The sequence below is a fragment of the Lytechinus pictus genome, chromosome 4 (assembly GCF_037042905.1).
Source record: "Lytechinus pictus isolate F3 Inbred chromosome 4, Lp3.0, whole genome shotgun sequence".
Lineage (NCBI taxonomy): Eukaryota > Metazoa > Echinodermata > Echinoidea > Temnopleuroida > Toxopneustidae > Lytechinus > Lytechinus pictus.
In genome coordinates, this window is record NC_087248.1 from 1,236,244 (window position 1) to 1,245,426 (window position 9,183).

The following is a 9,183-nucleotide window of genomic DNA, read 5'->3' on the forward strand; positions in this document are numbered from 1 at the left end:
GGTGGTGCGAAGTCGTCTCATCCAGAGCTTCTCCCTGCTAGTCTGGACTGAGTCAGGACGGGTACCTAAAGATTCGATGCCCTGTAGCATCATGTCAGTGATGGAGTGGTTGGGGAGGTTAAAATGGCGGCCAACTGGAGTGTCCAGCTTTGCTGTGTTGACGGTGGATCTGTGCCCGTAGAATCGTTTCTTGAGTGTGGTCTTGGTTTCCCCTATGTATTGTACCCTACAAACTCTGCAAGTGATGAGATATACAACATTAGTGGTAGTGCATGTGATGTTGCCCTTGATTTGGTGAGACAGGCTGGTAGAGTTGCTGGTGAAAGTATCGCCCTCGTGAAGGTGTATTTCACATATGATGCACCTGTTGCTGGTGCATTTGAAGGTGCCATGCTGTATGGGAGAAGAATGGTTAGTGAGGGAGGGCACTTCAGCACGAACAATGAGGTCCCTGAGATTCGGTGGGCGTCGGTATGCTAGAAGGGGAGTATCGGGAACGGCCTGTTGGAGACGATCAGAAGTGTGTAAAATGTGGTGGTTATCAAACAGGATTTTGCGGAGAGGGGGTAGATTGGGATGGAAGGTGGTCACAAGCGGTATTCTGTCGGTGGTCTCCTTGTCACTTTTTGGTTTGAGAACTTCAGATCTGGGGAGAGAACGAACTTTGTTAATTGCCAGTTGGACTGCCCTGGCCCCGTGGCCCCTAGCACAGAGATGTTTCTGCAGATTCCTGGCATGGAAGGAAAAATCAGGGTCCTCGGAGCAGATACGGCGAAGTCTGAGGGCTTGACTGTAAGCGATGCCGGTTTTGCAGTGACGGGGGTGGCAGCTGGATGAGTGGAGGTACTGGTGGGTATCTGTGGGTTTAGAGTATAGGGTAGTGGTGATACCATTAGACTTTATCTGGACTGTAACATCAAGGAAGTGGGTTTCCTGTTGGGAGAAATCAGAAGTGAATTGGATGGTCCTGTGGAAGGAATTGATGTGGTCAATGAATGTATGGAGGCTGTCTTCATCCCTGGTCCAGATGAAGAAAATGTCGTCTATGTAACGCCACCAAATCCATGGGCGACAGGGGGCTGAATCTAACATCTGCTGTTCCAGCTTCGTCATGAAGAGACAGGCGAATGAAGGAGCCATCCGGGTGCCCATTGCTGTACCGAATATCTGTAGGTAGTGCTTGCCCATGAATGTGAAGTTGTTTTTTGTTTAATAGTACATGAGACATCAGAGATTTGATATCGGATATGGGGGGACTGGAATGGCCACTGGCGGCCAAGGCTTCACATGATGCTTGGATACCTTCGTCGTGGGGAATGTTGGTGTACAGTGAAGAAACATCGAAAGTGCCGATGATCGCAGTCTCGGGTATCTGGTCCTTGATGTCATTTAGTTTCCTGAGAAAGTCTGGAGTGTCGTGGATGTAAGAGGGTGCACGTGAGACAAGGGGCTTAATGTGGTAATCAACAAAAAGGGAGATGTTCTCTGTTGAGGAACCATTTCCTGAGAGGATAGGTCGACCGGGGTTGCCAGGTTTGTGGATCTTCGGGAGGAGATAGAAGCGGGCAGGTTTAGCATTAGTAGGGGAGAGAAATTTGTGGGCCTTCTCAGAGAGATACTCGCGTTCTTTCATGTCATTCAGTGTCGATTGGATCTGTAGGGAGAAATTACAAGTAGGGTCAGAATCGAGGAGTGCATAGTGAGATCGATTATTGAGATGTTTCATGGCTTCATCGATGTACTGCTGGCGGTCCATAACAACGACGGCTGATCCTTTGTCTGCAGGCTTGATGATGATGTCGGACCTGTTTTTGAGTGATGAGAGAGCCTGGCGTTCTTCTCGAGGAAGGTTGTCATGTGCTCTGGTGTCGAGGGTATCTGTGGAGCGAACTTGGGATGAGACAGCTTGGATGTAAGTTTCAAGGGAAGGAACTCTATTCTTAGGTGGAATCCATGTGCTTTTCTTGTAGAAGGGCTCGGGATCAGAAGGGGGTGCATCTAAAAAGAACTCTTTGAGACGTATCCTGCGATAGAATGTAGAGAGGTCTTGGCTGAGAGCTATCTGTTCAACTTCTGGTGGCGTGGGGCAAAACTTGAGACCTTTAGAGAGAAGAGAGGTTTCTGCTTGGGAGAGAGGGGAGGATGAGAGATTAACAACCAAATGGGGGGATACATCATTGTTGTTGGTATGTCGTCTAAATCTGTTTGACCGTTGTCGCTTCTTTGTGAGGTTGCCTATTTTCTTGTTCCTGCGTTCAGTGAGGAGAGACCTGTGTTTAGAGAGATCAGATTCAATTTCATCATTATACTGAAGCCATTGGGTTTGGGTACAGCAAGAACGTAGTTCGTCTTCCAGGCTACTGATGTCAGCTGAAAAAGAATCAAGAGAAGCAATACACTGTTCAGAGAGGATGTTAATTAATCGAACTGAAGCTCCATGTAAGGTCTGGTTCCATCGTTTGCGAAGTTCAGGTGTGAGCGTACCGAGACCGGGAGTGCAATGAAGTTGGAGGCCTGTGGGTATAATGCGATTAAGGGAATAAAATCTGTAATTGTCCTGGTGAAAAGAGGTCTTGAGGGCCTTCAGCTTGATCTTCCTGAGCTGGTGAAATAAAGATAGATGGTTAGTCATGGTAGAAAAGAGACCTAGAATAAAAAAAAGTGTAAAACAAAGAAAATGGATATTCATAACAAATCAAAATATAAAGAAGGAGAAAAGTCGAGTAGATTTGAACTAGACCTAAAACAGAATGATAATAAGAATACACAAAGTTAATTGAATCAAGCTGAAAGAGACCTAGAATAAAAAAATAAAAAAGGTGTAAAACAAAGAAAATGGAAATTCAAAACAAATCAAATATAAAGAATGAGAAAAGTCGAGTAGATTTGAACTGGACCTAAAACAGAATGATGATAAGAATACACAAAGTTAATTAAATCAAGCTGAAAAGTAAAATCGACCAGACAAAGATACCAGAAAAAAACAAAAAACAAAGTTATGCAAGTTTAAGTATGGAAGGAAAGTAAACAAGAAAACACTAAAATACAAATACAGAAAATCAAACATATATGGATAAAACAAGACAAATTAGATAAGGAGGATCACATGGGAGTGATACAACAGCAGAATAGGAGATCAATGGCAAAAGGAAGCTGCTGAAAACTGCTTATCTAATAAAAGAGAGCCAATGGAGTAAATTATAAAGTCAAAAAGGGGCCTAAGCTTTCGATCCTAGCAGAATCTTCGTCGGAGGCAAAATGACAAACATATAAAGTGGAACAACCATAATATAGACCACAAACAAGCTACAGCAACACTAGAAACAAGGAGACAAAAGGGGCATTAGTGAGTAGAGAAGACCAATCAGGTTAGTGAAGGGGATGAAAGAAAAGGAGTAGGCAGACACAAAGGGAAGTTAGTGTAAGTAAGGCCAAGAGGGATTAAGATAATGAGGCAGGCAACATCAAACAGGATCTGGAACAAAACAGTGATAGAGGGATGAATAACTAGAGAATTAGTGAGAGGTGGGTCAAACAGGTTACAAAGAAAGGCTTAATAAACTGGTGCATAAGAGTGGGGGGAAAAAAGAATGGGGAACAACTGATAATGTGCAAAAGACATATAAGTATATATGATAAAGCATTAAACAAACTAAGAGAAGAAGGTAAGTGTAAATATGTATCTATAAGTGATATGTATATAAATATATCCAAAAAAGAAATGTATATGAAAAAATATATAAATATATACACATATGGTGTAACTGATATGGTAATCCGCTAGGTGTGACGGGAAAAAACATAAGACTATATAGTAGGAAAGAAAAAAAATCTGTATATGTGAATAAGAGGAAGCAAATTGCCTAAAAAAGGTAAAAGCAAATATAGAAGAGAGGGGGTGTATTATGAAGAAACCATAGTATACATGTAAATAAGCAAATGTGGTAAATCTAAAAGAGGTGAGTGGAGAAAAAACAAATATATATATATATATATTTTGACCAATGGCAAGTGGAGAAAAGAAACTTGTCTTGTATAGTAAGAATGGATTTGGTCATTTCTAACACATAAGTATTTCTTCAGTAAATCGGTCTTCAACTTGTTTCTAAAAACACTAAGGCTAACTGTTTTCTTCAATGAAGAAGGAAGGGAGTTCCATAATTTTGGCCCTGTATAAACGAATGTATTTAGCCGAAAACTAGTTTTGACCAATGGCAAGTGGAGAAAAGAAACTTGTCTTGTATAGTAAGAATGGATTTGGTCATTTCTAACACATAATGAATCAAGGGCAAGTGGAAGTTCTCTTTTATTTAATTGATACATAATGCAACCAAGGTTGAGATCAAATATGTCATGTAAATTAAGGAACTTGTTTTCATAAAACAAAATATTTGTGTGAGATCGTGAACTTACTCCACATACTAGTCTAATTACTCTTTTCTGGACTTTAAATAACCCATCTAAATGAACTTAAGCAGCGTTACCCCAGGCAAGGATGCAATAATTCAAGTAAGGCAAAATGAGAGTTGAGTACAACATGCATAAAATATTTTTTGGGAATACACTCTTCAATGAATTAATGACTCCTGAATTTCTGGAAAGAAGTTTACATAAATAAGATATGTGAACTTTCCAATTCAGCTTACTATCAATGTGTACCCCAAGGAATTTTGTACTCAAGACTTCAGTAATCTGAACATCACTGATTGTAATATTATTTGGCAATGTTGCTAGGGTGTTGCTGAATAACATGTAGTTTGTTTTAACAAGATTTAAGGAAAGCCTGTTAGCAATGATCCATTCGTTAACAGAAATCAATTCTGAATTGATAGTTTGCAATAAATTGCAGGGGTTCTTTTCAGAAAAAAATATGCTTGAGTCATCTGCAAACAGGATAAATGAAAGGATTTTTGAAGACTGAGGGAAATCATTAATATATATGAGAAATAAGATAGGTCCAAGGAGTGAACCTTGTGGCACTCCACATGTAATTGACTGCATAGAAGACTTAACACCATTTAAAAATACAAACTGTTTTCTATCAGAGAGGTAGCTCTTGAACCACTCCAAAACCTTACCCCGGAATCCATAGAAAGATAGTTTATACAAAAGGATGTCATGGTCAATTGTGTCGAAGGCTTTGGAGTAGTCTAGGAATATACCGACAGTATGTAGCCCATTATCTTTTGCGGAAGAAATTTTGTCAATAAAATGTAACAGAGCATGAGAGGTGGTATGTTTTTCACGAAAACCAAATTGTTCAGGAGCGAGAATATTATTAATTTTCAAAAATTTCATAACACGAACAGAAATTATCTTTTCAAGAATTTTAGAAAAACATGTAAGAAGAGAGATGGGCCGGTAATTTCCAATTTCCTGAGGGTTTCCCTTTTTGTAAATCGGCACAACTTTGGCTATCTTCATACTAAAAGGAACGATTCCATATATAATAGATAAATTGAATATATGGGTAATAGGAGAAACAATAACATCAATAACTTCTTTAATAAGCTTATTAGATAGGCCATCATACCCAGCAGCCTTATTTGTTTTCAAATTATGAACAATGTCAATCACTTCCTTTTCAACGACAGGAGTAAAGAAACATGAACAGGGAAGTCGATTACCAAGGTAATCATGGAAGAGTTTTTGACTTGCGGGAAGACTAGATGACAATTTATTTCCTATTGATGAGAAGAATTGATTACAAGCGTTACTCATTTGTACATGATCTTCAGTCAAAACCCCATCTACTAAAAGTTTAGAAGGACCCTGACTCTTTTGTTTTGAATTTAGCGTTTGTCTTATAATTTTCCAGGTTCCCTTCATATCTTTGAAGACTGACTTAAACTTTTCATCATAATATGATTTTTTAGCGTCTCGTAGTAAAGATGTTAAAATATTCCTATAGCAAGAGTATTTCTGCTTCGCTCCTAATGTTCTCCTTAGTTTAAACTTACAAAATAGTTTATTTTTCTTGTTGATACATTTCAATAAAGATTTGGATACCCAAGGCATCTGAGGATATTTTCTTCTATCTTTTTGTTTCTTGCTTAGGAGAGGGAAATTCTTTTCATATAGAGTTGTCAACAATTCAAGAAATTTGTTGTAAGCTATTTCAACGTCAGACTCATTTAAGACAACAATCCAATCGGTTGCATTTAAATCACACTTGAATCTTTGCATATTTTCAAAGCCAAAATTACGAGAAAAAATATTTTCATTCATATTCCTTGAGTTTTTTATACTTAATGGAAAAGAAGCAATTACTGGAAAGTGATATGAAATATCAGAAATTAAGATCAATGATTTTATTGATGGTTGACCAACAAAGAAAATGTTGTCTATTAATGTTGAAGTATTTTCGGTTACACGCGTAGGTCTATTGATAAGCGGGACAAGATTAAAAGAAGCAAGAGCATCTAAAAAACCATTCACTGATGCATTGGAACCATACTGCATAAGGTTTACATTGAAATCACCTAACAAGCAAACCCTCTTGCCATTACATTATGTAAGTACAGGATTTGACAGCAGATCTTGTAGCTCATCTGTAAATTTCTCAACACTACTTTGGGGTGGTCTGTAAACAACACCGACAATGAAATTACTTTGACCAGGGATAACAACTTCAACAAAAACTGTTTCAAGAGACTGATTCATTACATTCAGATCAGGTGTAACACGATATTCTAAGGTTGAGGAGATAAACAATGCTACTCCACCGCCAGTTTTGTTGTGCCTGCAGTTGACGACTGGGTTGTGGTAGCCAGGAAGAGAATAAAGGTTACTATTATCTGAGAGCCATGTTTCAGAGAGGCCTACAACTGAAAATTTGGTAACCAATTCTTGCAATAAAATGTTCAAGTGATCAAAGTTTTTATTAATACTACGAATATTCAGATGAAACAATGAAAATGAATTGTCATTAACAAAGCCATTTTTAAATTTGTCAATAGTTAAGTACTCTGACGAAGGCAATATAGTTTCAAAATTATCATCAACAGTGTAGACGAAAGAGTCCATGGTAGAATTAAGGAAATCAGCAATATCATTCTCTCCCTGGCCATCAATATCACTTGGGACTTGAGTCATCGAGATACAAGAACAGATGATAGAGCAAAAATAGTGCTACATAGTAAAAAGGAAACCAGAAAACAAATGGTGAAAAAGACATTTTCATTACATAAGAGAAAACATGAGAATTATGAGCACACAAGCGCGATCATAGGCAAATAAATTCATACTCATATTAGAATACAAACTATAAAAAACTAAAAAAACTAAATACTAAACTACTGCAGGATGAAAAAAAAAAAGAGTATAGACAAAAATATACAAAAAATAAAAATAATAATACAATGCACAATCCAGATACATGGAATTTTAACAGGGTATGGAAAAGAAAAGTGAACACGAGATTAACAAATAGAAAGCGGAGTAGCATAGTCACTTCAAATAGAGTCAAGATCGGTCTTAGAGTTAATGAGTTTCTTCATGTCTCTGTTTGGGTCATTGGTTGGGATCAGGGCTGTAATTCGGCCATCACGGGTCCAGGCATCCTTGACACGTGGATGATCTCTGGTGTCCTTCAGGAGCTTGGCGTTAGCTGCCGTAAGATCCTCCTGAATGGACCGCCTGGAATTGGCCAGCTTCCGACGCTGGGAGAGAACCTCAGATCTTTTTTGTAGGTTACAAACCTCACAATTATGGGGTCGGGGATCACCTCACCCTGCCGGTTTCTCTTTGGTGCTCTTGACTTAAGCCGATGACATCTGTCAATGTCATGGCCGTTAATGTCAATTTGTAGTGTTTCTTTTACCAACTTAATAACCGAATCTTCAGCAGTCTCTCCTGTGTGCTCTGGAACCCCAAAGACGCGCAGAGAATTCCGCCTGCTGTACTGTTCTTGGGTGTTAATGTCCCTTTTCAAGTTTGATACTTCATCATCCTTCCAGGCGAGTCGTTCTTTGAGCAACCGAATTTCCATCTTCTGGGCATCCCGGTGACTCTCCAGATCAAAAATTTTCGCCTCCTGTCGGTCAATGACCTCTTGTAGTCTGGCAAGCTTGGTGTCGATATGTGAAGCCACTAGCTCCACCAGCCTGCCATCTCCAAGAAGGTCCGCTAAAACCAGGGACACCAAAGAAGCGGTGGATCCCTCATTTTCCTTTTTATTTTCTCTTTATTTCCCCTAGGAGCCATGTTGAAGATGAGAATGAGTAGTAGGACTAAAGTAGATGACTAAGCCACAGATTTACGACACACAGATCTCACCAGAGCCCACACACAACAATGAGACACACTGTATTCCTTAGCAATGGGGAATTCCCATAGAGATGTATACTAGTAACGCTAGAGGGCGTACTTCGTCAAATCGCTGTGATTACGTGGAAACCGTCCGCCATTGCTCGATAGGTATTCGCAGCCTGCCATGCGCGTACAGTACCTATGGGGCATGTACACGGATGAGCACAGAACATGACAAATTGATGACATATGAGCACGAAAGCATATGGAAAAGCAAAATTGTAAATATTGCACTGGATTAAAGTTCAAATACAACAAAAATCTAGCAAAACTGAGGTCAAAAGGCCTATATAGGCCTATCTATAGCGCATAATATAGGCCGATACAGCTATAATACAGGCAAACGATTTAAAGTCCCAATTGTTTTTGCTTAGGTAAAATTTCGATACATTAATATGACTTCTATTTTCTAATGATTTGGAAGAGATGAATATCAAAAATAACATTTAGGCCTAGGTCCTGATAAATAAATTTAATGTGTTTTAATATGATTTGATGTACATTAACCTAAGAAAATTCATAGGCCATATCACAGTGTCTGATGCATCTGAGACGCTGTATCGAAAAAAAAAAACACGATTGTATTTTTATAGTTCATAGTTTCCTAATTACTATTATGCTAATTGCTGATAATTTATTTCTTCACTTTAGATAATTGTTATAATTCATTTTCCATATATATCTACACAATAGGGCCTATAATAACTCGATCCCTTTTCCCCATGTCTTACACGCTGATGTAAATCAACATCACAAAAACTCGCGAATCATAAAATGACTTTTAATTGATATTTGGAAATGATTTACGCATTGATTCAGTTAAAAATTGATGATTTAGATTTCCTTTGCTGGCAACCATCCCATCATATTTAT